General features: G+C 40.4%; 1 long non-coding RNA gene across 1 annotated transcript in view; it reads right to left on the minus strand.

Annotated features, from left to right (window-relative positions):
• LOC133111703 (uncharacterized) overlaps nt 1–16302 on the minus strand; it is a 41770-nt gene that overhangs the window by 9837 nt on the left and 15631 nt on the right. The window contains exon 2 of the long non-coding RNA XR_009705009.1: nt 10365–10478. This is a non-coding gene — a long non-coding RNA (uncharacterized LOC133111703). The remainder of the gene's footprint in view (nt 1–10364; nt 10479–16302) is intronic.

Consider the following 16302-nt stretch of genomic DNA (forward strand, 5'->3'; position numbering starts at 1 on the left):
AAAACTTTGTTTAAAAACCTTTGTGGCTCATCTCTGTACTTCTTTTCAAATTATAATATTGCCTTCTGATTCTTGCTACTTATGAGTGGTTTGCATCATATGGGATAACCTCTATATTGCTGCTGTCTATAAGTCTTCTTCAAATGGTTGATTTCACTCCTGCCCTGTGGAGATTATTTGTGATGTCAATGATTGATGTTTTGGGTTTTTTTCTAAACAGCTCTCACAATGTTTCTGTCATCAACTGCTGTTGTTTTCCTTGGTCGACCTGTTCAATGTTTGTTGCTCTGTGCACCAGTGGTTTCTTTCTTTTTCAGGACATACATGGGTGGGTTTTTTTTTACTTCAAGGCATGAAGTAACTCACTTTATCATAATTCTTTATCATTACCATCATAAGATCCAGCATTTCCTTGTGCAAATTAATTTTGTATTACCTCTTGCTGATACTATTTTCCATGTGTTCCATTGAGATTTTTAGGATTCATCACTAACAAAGCCTTTTTATTGTCACAGTTTTGAATGTCCACACCGCACCACAACTTGTCAATGCAAAAATATGTATTACATGCATTTCCAATAGGTTTTAGAACCCCTAATGATATGTTCATAAGCAAGCCTGAGATATGGAACACTGCCTTTTTAACTATAGGTAATTCAAAACTGAGTACAACAGATGACAATACCATGAAATGTGAGTGGTAGGAAACTCATTACAACAGTTTTGAAATTCATGGAGAACATTTGACCTGCAGACTCAAAGTGATGGAATGAGTTCATCCTCATTCACAGGCACAAGGGAATGGAAGAACAGCTCAGTTAGTCTGTGTAAAAACTAAAAATATCACTAACAACAGCAACACTAGTCACTTTTTACTGGATTAAAAACTACCTTTTATTGACAGTAGGCCTTATTTTGGTCTGCGACTACAAGACAGGAGGAGGAAGTCATTACTGTCTGATCTGAAATAGTAATTTCTGAATGGCAAATCAATAAATATGACAAACGGTTGTAACAAAAATAGACGCAGTACATTCTAGTCAGATGAGTTAAACAACAACTGAATATGACAAGTTAATGATATCTTTCTTGCGATGTCAGCTGAAGTTTTTGTGTCTGTGTGTGTTCTCACATTATACACAAGCCAGTTGTATTTCAAGAGCGTAGCAAACCGACTGCATGGCTGTCTGCATGGCTGTCTGTTATTCCAGACAATTTGATTGTGATGATAGAAAATGCAGTCTGGTTTGTTTGTACAGACAAAAGCAGTCTTCTTTCTTTTGTTGCATACAGTTCACCTGCAGCCCCTCCTTACCATACATCCCCATGATCTGTCCCACATACGGTTTGTCATCATATTTAACGATAACAAACATGTATTTTTCCTGTTCATCTGAACTTGTCTCGGGGTCGGGTTTACGTGATGTGACAACTTCTGACGGGCTTGGTGCTCTCCTGTGGGACAGCGACGGTGGCTTGATTGGGCACATGGCACCTCAGCAGGAGAGAGACGGTCAAACTCAAGTTTGCTCAGCTTGTGGAAAGTGCAGATCTCTGGTTACTTGCAGAAACAGCTTACAGCTCTGTAAAATATTTGCCCTGGGGCAAAAGACAGAACTTGGTGTGTACTACTGATTCTAGTCACTGGACACTGAAGGAGGGAGCATTTAATTCATGGCAGAGATCTCTTCTTCTTCGATCCACTTGATTGTAACATTTTCAGAGCTCTTCTGGAAATAGTCATACACATCCCTTGGGGTTTGAAGGTCACTGCCTCCAAATACATGCATGTCTGCCTTACGCTTCAACAGTCCTCCAACATCATCAGGTGCACCCTTTCCATGTGAACACTCCGAGAAGTTCCAAGTGACCTGCTTGAATCCCCATGTATAGGGAATACTGCTCATGAGGAAGCAGTTTGCTCGATTGCAATACTTGAGTTGCTGGCCCATCAATCAGGACATGCAGGGTGTCAATTGCATGGTCTTTTATTTTCTGGAAATCATCTATAACTGGCTTTATGTGTGCCCACACTGCACGTTGACTTTGAAATTGTGGCATAGCACTGGGAGTCATTGACTGAGTAGGCAACTCCAGTGTGTATTGTTGCCTGTTGTCTATTGCCACCGAAGTGAAAGGCCTGAATCAGTGTTTAGTTTACAGGCGTAATTGAGAAGTCAATGTGCAAACCATCTCATTGTTTTTAAGGTTCTCTTTGGCGTGTCTGAATTGCTGCACCTGGTGAAGCCAGCTAAACTGGTGACTCCTTTTGCCACTGCTGCCATGTTGCAGTGTCAGTTGGACTGTGGTCACTAAGCTGCACTTTGTCGAAGCAGCACTCTGTACACTCCCGATGCATGCATCTTTCATCTTCTGTATTGCATTTTATACTTGAAAGCAGTGCAGAAAGGCTTTTTGTGGGGACCAAGCCTCTTTTTGCAAGACTGTCAATCAGGAGAATGATATTTGCATGTTGGTAACACGCACATGTGTTGCGGTCACTTGGCTTTTCCTCTGTTATATAAAAAGGTCTGTACCTAGTAAATAGCCTGTGGGACATGTGGCATTTTCGCTCACATTTCTGCATGTAGGTCTTATGGAGATCTAGAGTGCAGGTAAGTATTCTTCTTTGTTTTTTCTCTTTCCTGCCTACTGTGCCCTTCTTCACTGGGAGAAGTGTACTGTTTTTGTCAGCAGAAAGGACTCCACTTGATATTTCTTCTCCTTCCCAGACTTTTTGCATGGTGGCAAGCTGTGTTTCTCACTGACTGTTAGCTTTATTATTTTTTGCCGTTGACTTTGTTTTCTATATTTCATAGCCTTTAATTTCCTTCGTCAATTTTTCTCATTAGCACCTTATTTTAGTTTTTCTGCCTTCTTAACTGGGTCTTAAGCTTCTCTATCTCTGTTCTACAAGAGCTTGGTGGTGCTGATGTTGGTGGACTTTCCTGGTTTTGTGCTGAAACAGGATGTTCTGGTGTGCTACATTGCACTGGCACTGGGTTGGGCTGGATTTCCACTTCATTGTTAAATGGGTTTTCTGGGGATGAAAGTTCATTACCATTTGTAGATTTATTTTCTTTGTCCTGTATTTTAACTGTGCATTTCTCCATAATTCTCTAAGCTTTCTCTTTGCGATGGTGGAAGAGACTTCACTCTGAATGTTTTGATTTCCCCTTTGAGTTTCTTCTCTTTGTATCTATTAACAGAGAAACAAAACAGTGTATTCAAATATTTAAAATACATACCTAATAATAGATTAAATTAATTGTAATTAATTGACATTTGCACATGTTGCACCACAAGCATATTATGACCCAGGTCTCTAACATTTCTATTTACTTTATGTTTGTCTTTTCCTCTCTCCTTGCAGGATCTGCGTTTAATCTCTCCCTGTATCTCCTTTCTGCACTTGTCATCTTTACTATATCTGCCTCAAGCAGACAAAACAAAAAGGAAGCACATGCGTGAGTAAGTATGACAAATGGAGTAGGTAAGTATGGACTAAGTGTGACAAATGGAGTGGTACCACTTCACATTACTTGGTAATAACAGGGTAATCTATGGCAATATCTAAAGTATTAGTAGAAAATTACAAGCAATTACCATTAGTTACCAGTAGTTACCCCCCAATCCCTTCCTAACATCCCATTTAAGCCCATGATTTGTTACATGGAAACAGAGAGGTACTTTCCATGTAATAACATGGAATCAGAGCTGGAAGATGCAACATTACCTGTTTCTATTTAATAGATATTACCATAGTATAACCCAGTTATTACCTAGCTGTAATGTAAAGTGTTACCGGATTGGGTACGGCAAATGGAGTAGGTAAGTATGGATTCCCCTGAGTGGAGTAGGTATACATCTTTTTTCATGTGATAATAGACAACAAAAGTGTTAAAAAGGAAAAAAACATACATTAAACTTAGCTATTAGTTATAACATACAAGAATAAATTGTTAGCTCAAATGAATAATGATTCTATGTGTAGGAAAATTCATATCGTAGGAGAGTTCATATCATATGGTGTGAAAAATTGATCATATAGTGTGACAAGCAAAACCTGTCACACAATATGATTTATTGTCACACCATATGAGGTTTCATGCACTTTGTACAACATTGTGCCTTGTGGTTATATGCTAGCATGCTAACATGCTAACATTGATTTAAATGTAATAATGACAAAAAACTCATAATCTTTGGCATTTCTGTGTAAAAAGCGTCACACCAAAAGACACTGGGAAAGAGTACTGAAGTGGGAGTGCCAAAAAGGTTTGATTTATTGAATAAATGACAAGAGACAACTGACCTTGTAGCCCTTCCATGTCCTTCTGAGATGTCTTCTGTACTTCCTGGTTGAACAAGGGCCCCTCCTCCCCAAGGGTCTTCAAACAATTGCCAGTTTAAATATTACAAAATAGTGTCACACCATATGATATCTGGGACAAAATCTTTTTGATCACAGCTGACTCAAATATTATGCCTGGACTTTGACAAGAGCAGACTCACTAATAGACATCTGTATTATCATTCTGTACTTTATTGAGGAGAGTTGCATTTATTTTTCTTAGTTTTATTCAGGTTTAAACTTTGTGAACAGTGCTTCGGACAGTCACACCATATGAGCTTTTTCATGTTTGGTTGAAAATTGTGAAAAAGTGAGTGATGAATTGCATGTATGTTCAGAATGTTCACATAAAGCAGCATGTTTTGAACAATATAAAAAAGTTTTTTGACAAATTACATTTTTATTTATTTGTGTTTGATGCTCAGAACCACAAAAAGGCCAATGCATATGCTGTTTTAGAAGCTATCCCCAATGATTTCCCCTCTTTTCTAAGCTTCAAAATAGCTTGCTTTTCTCTCAAAGACAGCTCTCTGGTCTCCATGTTGGTCGATCTTTTCTAACACAAATGCATTCATCACAGGCAAAACCCAAAGCTAAAACCAAGAGTAGACATTCAGAACTATTTATTGTTTAACCAATCAATTCAACAGGACACATCTGAGCAACAAGAAACACCTGTCAGTTACATGTTCCAATACATTTGCTCACCTAAAAATTGGGTGGTCTGATACAAAAGGTGATATGTTCTAAGTTGTTTAACAACTCTGTCATCTCATGTACATCTTTTGACCTCAAACTCCATTGTCTTCAGTATATAGCAAAAACAAAGGAATTGACTTTGCTGTTCCAATATTTGTGAAGGAGACTGTATTTTCCAAACTATATATTTTGGTAAGCCTATTGCTTGGCCTATGTCGGTGACTTTTTTTCTTATTTATCAGCCACATAATCTATCAAGACTAGATGGTGAAAGCTCTCATATACGTGCACTTAGGAAGCGATTGAACATATCTGATGAATTAGAAACATCTGTTAAGCCATTTGACCTAAATATTATGGTGCCCTGAAATGAGGGGGGCTATGTATAAAAAGTGTTGTAATTTCTACATGGTATAACAAACATTTATAAAAAATACTCTTTAATAAAAGCTGAAAACCAGATGCCAATTGTTTAAAATCTAAAATGTATCTGAAAAATGTTGTGAGAAATAAATGACAGGCAGTGGTATATAGAAATTTTAACACAGCTAAGGGGCATTCAGCCTGACGCAAGCACTGAAAAACCGTCAGCGGAGCACTGACGCAAATGCTGCTCTGCTTTCTCCGGTCCACAAGTTTCCACGTTTCGTTCACCTAAAGCTCTCTCACTTCTGCTAGCTTACGGTTAAGTGCAGTTTTAAAGGAGTGGAGAATTTGATTGGCCACCCCAGTGTCACCCCTCACGTAGTCAGAATGCTTTTACCCAGACACCGTTTTTACCGAGACACCGTCTTTCCCATTTTGTTGGCTTGCAAATGTGCGTCAAAAGCTTGGTCTGTCAGAAGCATCAATCTGATTGGCCACCCCGCATGTCATTGGTTATTTTTTTATGTCGTTGTTGAGTTTGTGTTCTCTGTATTAATTCTAGTAATTATTCATGAATGTGATTTTCGACAAAGCAACAATGTGTATGATATTATGTATGTCATTTTAATTAATTTAATTAATCATTTGAATCATATTAATTAAGTGAATTTATGATAGATCCATGACCAAAATTCCTGAACAAAGGTCAGATCATTATTTATTGTAATAAATCTCAGATACATCATGATGGTAATACACACTGTTGCTTTGTCCAAAATCACATTCTCACCAGCTCTGATGCATGACTTGCTTATCAAATCACTTCATGTTATTCTTCTCCTTACTTTGAAACAAGCCTGTAAATTGGTATTATGTTGGTGTACCATGGCAGGGTTTGCTCTACACCTTAGTTTGTTCTGCAGAACATAGTCCATGAGTTTAATGGCCTTAAATATGGTAAAATATTTGTTTTTATTCTTGATCCATAAACATCTAATCGTCTTATGATAACGATATGATGTAATGTATGATGTACTATGTACTTCAGATCAGTCATAATTGGTGCAATTTTGAGGCTCTTCAGTGCGCTGTGTGCTAAAACAGGCAGTGTGGCATGAAATATGGAATGCAGTGCTCTCACTATACACATACAGTTGACTCAGAACATTCCATTCCTTGTTCCATGCCACATTTTTGCCACATTGCCCATTTTAGTGCACAGTGCACTGAAGAGCCTCAAAATTTTGCTCCGTGTGTCAATTTAGAGAAAGATAAAACCCAGGGTTTGTATAATGCATTTTTGTTTGGTGGTTTGCTTAGTGCATTTGTCTACTGAATAGCCTTAACTTTTGTTAGTGAGCTCAGAGAAGGGTTTTGATGACCAAAGAGGCGATAGCCTATTTATTTGTCATTGTTAATGTCATCCTGTACATTAGCTTATCAGTAGCCTATAGCCTATTGATTTATATTTAGTCTTAGCAGACTAGTAATGCATATAGTTTTTTTTGTTATTGTTTTTTTGCATGTGAAAAAATAAATAAATAAATAAATAAACCGAAAGATGTTTTGTGGGTGTGAAGCCAGGAGATATAGTGGCCACACTCAAAGACAACCCTTGGCCACCCCAATAAAAATCCTAGAACTGCCCCTGGTTATGGATACAAATCTCTCAAGTCAAGAGCCCCATCAGATAGTTTCTGAGTCACGTGGAAGCGGAGGCAGTGTGTAGTTCTGCGTACCTGCTTGCTTGCAAATTCTGGGCAAAATTGTTGTAAGTTGATTGACGGGCATCGTCTTTCATCTAATGGTTTTTCATTTTGACTTGAATGGCTGGTTTGCCGCGGAGTGATACTTGAAATAGAACTGTAAAGAAGCATGGCCGTGGTATATAGAAAATGTATCACTGCTATGAATCAACGAACGGTACTTCCGTGTGTACTGAACTTTGTTTAAATACAACAATTCAACAATATGCACATTTGTAAATTCCCACATTCTAACCACTGCATCTCAAAATAATACATATGTAATATGTAGTGGCGTAGCCAGGATTCTAAAATTGCCTGTCCTCACACAATCGATATTGGTATACTACATTGGCCTGTAGTGTAGTGGTTAAGGTAAATGACTGGGACCCACAAGGTCAGTGGTTCTAATCCCGGTGTAGCTACAATAAGATCCGCACAGCCGTTGGGCCCTTGAGCAAGGCCCTTAACCCTGCATTGCTCCAGGGGAGGATTGTCTCCTGCTAATCAACTGTACGTCGCTCTGGATAAGAGCGTCTGCCAAATGCCAATAATGTAATGTAATATCAACGTTTGACGTTTGAATATTCAGTAATGCGTGTTTATAAATCCCCACACTCTACCCATTGCATCTCAAAATAATACATATGTGATGTGTAGTGGCGTAGCCAGGATTCTAAAACTGGGTGTCCTCGCACAATCCATATTAGCATACTGTATCTACGTTCAAGGAAAAAGCGGAAATAACTTAGTTAAACAGACCAACTCCAAGAGCAAGTGTGTTTCTTATGATCATATTGGGAAATATGTGTGCTGTATTGCAACTTCTCTCTGTGTTCGTCTGAATATTCAGTAATGCGCATTTGTAAGTTACCACTGAAATAATACCTCTGTGTTTTTGCAAAACTTGCATACTCTGCACTTCCACTTTTTTTCCAAATGTCCATCCAGCAAAGAGTGTGATGCCCCCTTGTGGTGTTTGTGAATGGCATCTTCATTGTATGTAGCTTGTGTGGTGATTTCAATAAATTACTGAATCAAAAAATGTATTTGTTTCTGTCTTGGGCCATTAGCCCTCCCAACTGGTGCTGAAAATAGTAGTGACAACACTACGTTTTAATAATTTATTTTATATTTCTAATGGGATTTGCCACAATTCCAATGGATTCTGTCATCTTTTGATACCCAAGCCTAGATTAACAAATTTTAGTGATCCAAAAATTTTGTTAGAATAGATTAGTATGTGTTTTTACAGCATTCGTGCACATAGTCAAAACTACTATTTACAATTTGAGTGATTCTAGAGCAGTTTACAACAAACATATGATTCTGACCTACTTACTGTTGCCATTTTATTGTAGCTGAGTTTGTGCTGAAAACAAGGTTGACATTTCTGTATTATAAATCCTTTTTTAGATTTTTTTTTTTTTTTTTTTTTCCAATTTGGTAGCCAATTGTACCTCGTCTGATTCAATTGGAGGTAGTCGTATTAGATGTACCGCCCGTACCCCGTCCCTCGGCGGCCCGAATGAGAGCGACACGCCTTCTTCAAGCCCTCTCGCGCCCGAGGTGCTTATTGTGCGGCGATCTAATAATCCTGCCAAGTCCCTCCCTCTGGAGCAGCGAGCCAATTATTGCTGCCCCACGTGAGCCAGCCAAACTTGGCTTTTGGCAGGACCGAGAATCGAACCCCGGTCCCCGGTGTGCAACTGCAGCAAACTGCAACCGCAAGTCTTCTGCGTCTTAGCCTGTTGCACCACCGCGGCTCCTTTTTTAGATTTTTTTGGTTTTATGTAATATTTTATGTAATATTCTAATATTTTGAGGTACTGGATTTTTGATTTTCATGAGCTGTAAGCTGTAATCATCAAAAAGGCTTGAAATATTGAACTTTGTGAAATGAATCTAGAATATATGAAAGTTTTACTTTTTGAATAAAATTACGGAAAAAAATTAATGAATGATCAATCTGTCGTGCTTATTGGTAAGCACGCATCGGTACAAAAATTAATGCATGATAAAGATACAACATTATTGAAGAGCAAGTTTAAGGAAAATTAGAGAAAGGATGTCTGTAAAATTTGGTTATAAGAAAGCGATATTAATGAATGATCATGAAGTTGCTTTGTAACATGGCACGTTATCCTGTTGGAAGTACCTATGCAAAGATGGGTAGACTGGCCATAAAGGGATGCACATGGTCAGCGATAATATTGTGACATTTAAATAATGCTCAATTTGTATTCAGAGTCCTTTGTCAGGCCAGGCAACATTTTCCCAATCCAGTGTTAATGAGCCTGTGCCCACTGTAGCCTCATTTTTCTGTTCTTAGCTGATAGGAGTGGAACCCAGTGTGGTCTTCTGCTGCTGTAGCCAGTTTGCTTCAAGGGTTGAAATGCTGTGTGTTCAGAGTAGCTCTTCTATATATGAATGTTGTAAAGCGTCATTATTTGTATTACTGTTGCCTTCCTGTCAGCTTGAACAAGTCTGGCCATTCTCCTCTACCGCTCACTGGATGTTTTTTTGTTTTTTGCACCATGCTCTGTAATCTCTAGTGACTTTTGTGTGTGAAAATCAAAGGAGATCAGCCATTTCTGAGATACTCATACCACCCCACCTGGCACCAACAATCATTTCAGAGTCAAAGTCACTTGGATCAAATTTCTTCCCCATTCTGATGTTTGATCTGAACAACTGCTGAACCTGTCATGTGTGCATGCTTTTATGGATTTATTTGCTGCCAGATGAGAGCTGATGTACAGATGTACCAATACAGTGGTCACTCAGTGGTTGCATATGAGTATATGAGCATGCATGTTTTCAGCTCACCAACTGCTACTGATTCATATGATTGTCAGGCTAACAACATCCCAAGACCAGAAAGTATATAGTTCACATTATTAAAGCATTCATGCAGTTCACTATGCTACCAAAGAACCAAACTTAGAATCCACTATACATCAATTACATAACAAGCCCTAAGAGGAAAAGCATATTGAATTTGAAGAGGTGGGCATGGGAGAGCAGCACAGATGAGAGGTAGTTATTTAGTCTGTGGAAGATGTCCTGTCCTTTGAGTAGAGGTATGGTGAAGCTGAGATATTTAAAACATTTTACCTTTATATTCCTATTAAAGTAACAAGCATATTAATACCCGAATGCCACAGATTACTTCCTGTGAGCAAAATCTTCTAACTTACATGTGTCACATGATGGAATTTTTGGAAATTCTTTGCATGTAGAGCAGGGCAAGCACCGGCTTACATCAGAATTCCAGAATTCTTCTTTCTTACATTCACCTGTGTGAAGAAGAGCTGAAAAGACAAAATGTTTACAGTGAATAAAAATAAAAAACCAAAGCTGATCTGGAAGTAATTATTTTGTTATTTGTCATGTACTTCGGAACATGGTGAGCTAACTTTGGTGTTCGGAACACAGTGAGTTTGCGTTATCACAAGCTAATGTTACCTAGCAAGCCACCATTTCTTATTTAGTAAGCTTACTAACCATGTTAGAAACTGCATTATCACCTCATCTCATCGGTAAGTACATTATTTTTATATTAACTTAAGCAGTGTGTAGGTAACGTTGAACTCATAGCATATGAATGCCACGTTCGATACATTGTAACATTTCATTATTATTATTATTATTATTAGGGCAAAATGAGGAAACTGGTGACTGTACCATGCTCTGACATTTGTGTTATTTTTATTAACTTTAACTTTATATACAGTGATTCCAAAGTGTTCATATCTTTGTTTTCAGCACAAAGCTACAATATTACGGCAATAGTAATTCGGTCAGAATAATATGTTGGTTGTAAATTGCTCTAGAACCACACAAATTGGAAATAGTAGTTTTGAATATGTGCACAAATGCTGCAGGAATGATGTAAAAACACATACTAATCAATTGTAATTAAAATATATTTGGATCACTGAAATTTGTTCATCTAGGTCTTGGGTATCAAGAGATGACAAAATATTGTAGCAAATCCAATTAGAAATATAAAATAAATTACAAATGTAGTGTTGTCACTACTATTTCTGAGCACCAGTTGACAATGGGAGGGCTAATGGCCTTTCTTCAATGAATATTTATGTGGTATGCGGTCCTGCCAGGTAAGTAGGCTTTTCACACCTGACTTGACCCCTCCCTACCTCTAAGACAAAGCCTTTCCACAAAGCAATACTCAGTGAGCCATTTAGAAGACAGAAACAAATACATTTTTTGATTCAGTAATTTATTGAAATCACCACACAAACTATATACAATGAAGATGCCATTCACAGCACCTCAAAGTTTTGCATGCCATTTTTCAAAACAATTCATTTTTAGCTGCAAGCACAAGGGGGCATCACACTCTTTGCACTTTCGTAGAGCTTTATATCCATTACAATCGTTCATATTCAGATGAACACAGTGAGCACACATATTTACCAATATGATTATAAGAAATACACTTGCTCTTGGAGTTGGTATGTTTAGCCAAGTTATTTCTGTTTTTTCATCGAACATAGATACAGTATGCTAATACCGATTATGTGAGGATACCCAGTTTTAGAATCCTGACAATGTCACTACACAAGACGTATGTATTATTTTGAGATGCAATGGGTAGAGTGTGGGGATTTACAAATGCACATATTGCTGAATATTGAAATGAAGCTGGAGAAGTTGCAATAGACACAGAAGAAATGCACTTACTCATGACGTCCAGTCATGCGTACCATTTTCCGAAATGAAATGTATTCTGTGATGAAAAATGTTTACTTCACAGAAACATAGGCTATTCACTTCTTTCACTTCTTTCTTTATCAGTAGGTGTTCTCGCACATGACATCGTCCCTCCCCTGCCAGAGAATGATTATCACCTTGTTTCAATGTGAATGAGATGGTCCGGAATTTGCTGAGCAAAACTCACATGAGTAAAGATTATGAAATTGCAGTGGTCTTATTCACCTCATTTAAAACATTTTAAAACAATTAATATTATGTGTCAATATGTGAAAGTCAACATTCTATGGTTTCTGTCAATATGTTTTTTGCATCTGTATGGTAAAATCTCACAAAGTTAATCATCCAAATAGAAAGGAAAGTTGATCTGATCTTGTCCCCAAGGTTTTGCATGCATTGTGGGAGAGCAGAGATGAAGAAGACGCGAACAAATCATCAGGTACTCAGATGAAGAGAGGTGTCATTTTGAACAGTGAAAGGATCCAGCTGAGGATAAACTTCATGAGTAATACATTTCTTGCGTGTGTACTGCAACTTCTCAAGCTTCGTTTGAATATTCATTAATATGCACATTTGTAAATTCCCACACTCTAACCATTGCATCTCAAAATAAGACATAAATGATGTGTAGTAGCGTAGCCAGGATTCTAAAGCTGGGTGTCCTTGTACAATTGATATTAGCATACTGTATCTATGTTCTAGAAAACAGCAGAAAAAAGAACTTTACTAAACAGACGTAAAAACGTGTTCTGTATTGCAACATCTTTTTTTGTTCATCTGAATATTCAGTAATGCGGCACTTCATTTCCTCCTCCATCCCCCTTGCTCCCCTGCCTTCCTCTCCTCCTCTCACCCCCAGTTTCAGTCCACTGTAACCTCCGCTCTCTATCACCCTCCTCGCTTGCCCCCAGAGTCACTGCTTCTCTCCCTCCTCCTGAATCCTTCTCCAAACTACCCACCGATTCCACATCATCCACCCGGCTTTCCACTCTCTCCTCAGCACTTGACTCTCTGTCTTCTTGTCTCCAGGCCTGCCCGATCCTCCCCTCCCAACCCATGGGCTTCCGACCTTCTACGTTACTCCAGGCCCAGCCTACGAGCAGCTGAGAGGAAGTGGAGGAAATCAAAGGTCCCATTGGACCTCTTTTCCTACCAGTCTCTCCTGGCAGCATTCTCCTCCGCTATCACCACTGCTAAATTCTACCTCTAACCCTCGTCAACTGTTCACTCTGGACCCCTCCTGCATTCAGAACTACCGTCCGGTATCTCTCCTCCCTTTTCTATCCAAATCCATTGAACAAGCTTCCACCAACCAACTCTCTTCCTTCTTCTCACAGAATCACCTGCTGGAACCCCACCAGTCCGGCTTCAGACCTGGCCACTCGACAGAGACAGCACTCCTCTCCGTCAATGAGTCCCTTCAGGCTGCATGAGCAGCTTCCCTCTCTTCTGTCATGATCCTCCTTGACCTCTCTGCAGTCTTTGACAAGGTCAACCACTCCATCCTCCTATCCTCCCTGGCATCTACAGGGATCTGTGGCACAGCTTTAGACTGGATTAAATCTTATCTCTCTGACCGGTCCTCCCAGGTGACCAGGGCTGGAAGAGTGTAAACCCCTCGCCCTCTTGTTACAGGAGTCCCCCAGGGCTCAGTCCTCGGCCCCCTCCTCTTCTACAATCGCTTATCAAGACATATACACCAGCAAGACCCCTCTTTTCCACCACTTTGGGCCGTCTGTCACGACTGCTGTCTCTTCTGGCCCCACGGTGGTGGAATGGCCTCCCTGTGGATGTCAGAACGGCAGAGTCTCTGACCACTTTCAAACACAGACTGAAGACTCATCTCTGAAGTTGATGTATTCTTCAAGGGTTCTGATTGGATCTGTATGGTTACGCTAGGACTCGGAACCATAGTGTCCTCTAGGGTCCTCTTCACACTTGTTCCTGTGTTCAATCTGCACTTTATTGTACGTCACTCTGGATAAGAGCGTCTGCTAAATGCCTTGTAATGTGATGTAATGTAATGTTGTCAGTTCCCACTCTGTTCCGAATTTCTGAACAATTCTAACCATTACATCTCAAAATAATACCTCTGCGTTTTCATCTTAGACAAAGGATAGTCGGTAAAGAGGCATCTCGTCACATTTCCAAACAATTTTTGTTTTTATTTTATTTTATTTTCAGAGATGAAGATGCAGAAGAAACACAGAGTACACCACCAGCAACTCACAGAAGGTACCCAAGGAATCTGTTTGTGAATGGCATCTTCATTGTATAAAATTTGTGTGGTGATTTCAATAAATTACTGAATCAAAAAATGTATTTGTTTCTGCCTTCTAAATGGCTCACTGAGTATTGCTTTGTGGAAAGGCTTTGTCATAGAGGTAGGGAGGAGGGGTCAGGCCAGGTGTGAAAGGCTTACTTACCTGGCAGGACCGCATACCACATAAATATTAATTGCAGGAAGGCCATATTAAAATTGCTTGCTTGCTGCTGTCCATCGTTGCCGAAGATGACGTCACTTCCTTGGGGTGAGTGGTGGAGTGTTGTGGCTACTGCTGCTGACGGCGGTGCCATTGAAGATGGCTATGAAGCCCAATCCTCGATCCACATGCCCTGCCACAGCTGGGGCACGTGAGGACTGAGTCTAGTGATGCTAGGGGTTGTTGCACATGGTGATGCCTGCGCTGTCGTTGTGCTTCTCCCTGGAATGTGCGTTTTGATTCTAGTAGGGCGATGCCAGACTTCACGGAGGTAGTCCAGACATGGCAGTCCATAGCAGTTGCTTCAAGATCCCCTGGCTTTATTCCGCATTTCTTGAGCATGTCCTTGAGATGATCTTTGAACCTCCGTTTTTGTCCTCCAGGGTTCCTGCTGGCTCCCAGGAGCTGTCCATACAGGGTTTGTCTTGGGAGGCGATGTTCAGGCATCCTAATTACATGCCCGACCCAGCGGAGTTGGCGCTGTACTAAGGCTGCTTCCACACTGATTGTCTGGGTGCGTTGAAGGATGGTTGTATGGGGTATTCGGTCCTGCCATGTGACTTTTAGGATGCGCTGGAGGCACTTTATATTAAATGCCTCCAGTTGGCGTATGTGACGTCGGTAGAGGGTCCATGCATCAGCACCGTACAGTAAGGTGGAAACACAGACTGCTTGGTAGACTGCTACCTTAGTTGGTAACTTTAGGTTGTTGTTCTCAAAGACCCGAGAGCGCAGTCTGCCATAGGAAGATGAAGCACGATTGATTCGTGCTTGGATGTCATTGTCAATTTGGCAGTTTGATGCAAGGATGCTGCCGAGGTAGCAGAATTGGTGGACCACTTTTAGTGGTGAACCGTGGATATTGAACACTGGGGGGGGTGGGTACAGGAGCTGCAGACTGGACAATAATTTCCGTCTTTTGGGTGTTGATTTGAAGGCCAACAGCACAGTAAATTTCTGTTATTGTGTCCAGTGCATGTTGCATTGCAGCAGGGGTGTGAGCGATGAGGGCACAGTCATCTGCATATTGTAGCTTGTGTACAGTGATGGTTGTAGTCTAGGTGAAGGCTTGTAGACGGCGGAGGTTGAAAAGGTTGCCGTCAAGGCGGAACTGAAGCTGGATCCCATCGCCATCGGCTTGGAGAGACTTATGCGCAAGGAGAGATACTGCTGCCAGAAAGAGGTTGAAAATCACTGGAGCAAGTACACAACCTTGCTTTACCCCTACCTGAACGGGGAAGGGTGGGGATTTTTGTCCACCGATGAACACACAGGCTTGCATGCCAGAGTGTAGCTGTTGAAGGATACTCAAAAATTTGGGTGGAACCCCAAACTTTGTGAGGATGCTCCAGAGTGCCTGCCGGTGAACTGTGTCGAAGGCTTTGGCTAGGTCCAGGAAAGCAATGTACAGGTCTTGATTTTGCTCTCTAGCCTTCTCTTGGATCTGCCTAGCGACGAAGATCATGTCACTAGTGCTACGGCTTTTCCTGAATCCACATTGGGTTTCAGGAAGAATGTTTTCTGTGATGTGCTGGGTCAAGCGGAACAGCATGACCCGTGCTAGCACCTTCCCAGCCACAGACAGGAGCGAAATGCCACGGCTGTTCCCACAGATGGCTTTATCTCCTTTCTTCTTATGGATTGTGATTATGTTTGCGTCTTTCCAGGTTTGGGGGACAGTTTCTTGAGACCATATTGCTTGTATGAGTTTGTGTAGGTTAGATGTGAGGAAGTAGCCACCTTTCTTTAGGAACTCGGCAGGGAGCTCATCGGGGCCAGCACTTTTATTGTTTTTGAGGCCTCTTACTGCTGCAAGGACCTCAGAGAAGGTGGGCGGATCATCCACTTCTTGTACTGGTGGGAGATTTGGAAGTTTGGCTATGATAGAGTGGTCTGAGGGGTTTTGTTGGTTAAG

This window comes from Conger conger, chromosome 2 (genome assembly GCF_963514075.1).
Source record: "Conger conger chromosome 2, fConCon1.1, whole genome shotgun sequence".
In the NCBI taxonomy this organism is placed as follows: domain Eukaryota; kingdom Metazoa; phylum Chordata; class Actinopteri; order Anguilliformes; family Congridae; genus Conger; species Conger conger.